Source organism: Hippopotamus amphibius, chromosome 13 (assembly GCF_030028045.1).
Source record: "Hippopotamus amphibius kiboko isolate mHipAmp2 chromosome 13, mHipAmp2.hap2, whole genome shotgun sequence".
Classification (NCBI taxonomy): domain Eukaryota; kingdom Metazoa; phylum Chordata; class Mammalia; order Artiodactyla; family Hippopotamidae; genus Hippopotamus; species Hippopotamus amphibius.
In genome coordinates this window covers 92775053-92777872 of record NC_080198.1, presented here as the reverse complement: position 1 = coordinate 92777872, position 2820 = coordinate 92775053, and positions in this window count along the sequence as shown.

Here is a 2820-nt window from a genome sequence, read left to right as displayed (position 1 = left end):
TTTCTGTTTTAAACCCAGCTGGAGCCTCACACCTCAGGACTCTGGTCAAAACTACGTTTGATACTCCAGCTGTTCCCCGTCCACACACCTGCGCGGATTGAAGCCAATCGTAGCCAGAGGAGATGCTCAGCTTCAGCCAACACGGGCACAGGGTCGTCCTCCTGCGTACGCAGCCCACGCCTATGCCAAGCAGCACCTAGAGCAGCGAAGACCAGCCACTCTTCACAGCCACACCAGAAGCTCATTCTTCCAGGCTGGCCTACCAGCTGCAACTGGATCATCAGAATAATGCACTCTGAGAAGTTCATGCCATACCAGCCCAGAGTCTGAGTCAAGTTCTCCCCACTGAACTTTACCATTACAAAAGGGGCTCATCTACGTGTTATTAGTCCCTTCAGGGCACTGCCTTCTAGAAACCTCAAGGGCAAGGGAATGAAGGTTGGATTTGGGCACCAAGGTTCCACCCCCCCCACCCCCCCACCCCCCCCCACACACAGGAAGCCCGGATGGGGTGAGTTTATAGGAGAAGTGTACTGCAGGACTCTGTGCAGTCACAGATCCAACACCAAGAAAGCCAAATCAAGCCAGAAGCCAGGGCCTGAAAGACAGTGACAGGCCCTTAAGCAGGAGTCTGGTGAAGTTTCCCTGCCAAAAAGCCTCAAAAGGTTTGCCTCAATTTGCATACCGTAACCCCTAGAGATGCTGAGCTCTGAAGCCATTTCCCCAAGAAGTCCTTATAGGTCATAAGAGGTAGGGAGCTGCCCTCTCTCATCTGAATTCAGACTCTCCCACTGGTTACAGACTCACCTCCCCCAGAAGTAACCCAACCTCATTTGCCGGGTAAAGCCCTTGCCAGTACAGACTGTCTCCAATATCAGGCCCTAGCAGTCCTTACACAGCCTAGTAGAATCGACCTTTCAGCCAATTTATCTCAGGCACACAGCACGGAGTCTGGAACGTAGTAAAAACTTAACAGATGTGTAGTCAGTGTTGATTTTGCCACACACCTGGAGAGTAGTTTCACAGTTTACAAAGCACCTTCATCTATCTTCTCTGTCTCAAAATACTACTCTGGCAGTTGTGTGAGTTGGATAGACAGTTGGCAAGGCAAGAAGCTAGAATGCCCTGTGTCACTGTACATCCATGAGGCCGAAACTCGTTTGTACGTTTCATCCAATAAAGGATCTTCTGAAACAGTCTAGCTTCCTGTCCACAGAGCCAGATACAAGCTTGGGTACCTCGATTCTTTTGAGCTAACCTGGAATTGAGCATAAAACCAAATCTACCTGAACTGAGTTGTGTGCACAAGTGACAGGACAGCTGCTGATTATCAAGAATTGCTATTTCATTTAATGTCTTACTTGTGGTCATGTTAGTGATCTGATTTGCTGTGGGAATGAAAGCATTTTTACAGCCAAGATATCTACCCCCTGAAGTCTGGAGCTCACTCATCAACACTGAAGTCTCTTATGTGCTCTCCCAGCACTATTAACTCAGCCAATTCCCTTAGCACTGAGCACAACTTAGCTCGTGATTAATGAGTCAGCCATAGAAGGAACTGGTTGATTTGCTACCTAATCAGATATAGCTTTATGGGAAGTAACTCTGGGACTCGACATCCTCTTTCAGGTTAAAGACAGTTCCTTCTGTCTAGGTTGAGATGTTAGACAGCTGTGCCTTCTAAATTCAGATGTTTGTATCAAGTGGGGACAATACAAGACAGGAGGTACTCATTTATTCTCAGAACCACGTCCCAGGGCCCACCTCAGGACACTCAAGGAGAACTGGTTCTTCTAGCTGCTGGGAGCCGTCATGACACAGCCACAGACCACCACCCAGTGGGGTGCACCCGACAACGCTATTACCCTGAAAAGTCTTCCTCTATTAGTGTTATGACCATGGACCCACACGTACATCCCCCATCCATAGCTGGGACTCCTCCATAGACCTGAGGACCTAAACCTCTCAGTTATGGGAGACTCAGCTGCATGACGTCATCTACTCCATAAAAATTATGGAGTAACCGCAAGTCTTTTAGAATGTCACTATAATCGCTTCTCGGCCTCTTGGCTAAGATCAAGTGAAAAATGTCACCATATGCTTAACATGCAGGGGTTTACTTTTTGTTTGGGGTTTGTTTTTTTAAAGAAGAAAGTTTTAAACACTACCAAAGTGTATCAGGCTACCCCCAAGCTGTTCTACTCCTCACACGGCCAGGGCCCTTGGGAGCCCAAGTTTATAATTGCAAAGCATGTAGTGAGGTCATCTGCTTGGTGGCCCAGCTTTTAAGTGACTAGGTCACCTACCACCCAATTGTCCAAGCCAGAACTCGGGCATCAGTGGGCTCCTTTCCTCACCCTGACATCCCACTGCCCGCACATCTTTATCTACACTGCACCCCGACACTGTGAAAGTTTCAATTTTAAGGTCACTTCTAGATTTTCCAACACCTTAGGAAAGCGAGGAACCTCTTGCCCTATGTCTCTGTAGCACCTCCAGCTCCCTGGCACCTAAGATGCTACCCTTCCAAGTTATGCACTTCCAACGACTGTATCTGAGCAAGGTTGTGCTTCTTTCCCATGATGAACTCAAGCTTCACAAAGGGATAGAAAACCTAGTGTGCACCAGGCCCCAGAATACTTTCTATTTATGTCTAACTTTTCAACACCCTTCATCAGGGCAATGAATCCTTCAACTAACAAACATGATTCCATGAGTTGACACAGGCCAACATCTTTTGAAACATCCAAATATGTTTGCTTAATTCCATCCACAGTCAAGGGTGGTACTCAATATTTTGGCACTAGATAGTGGAGTGGT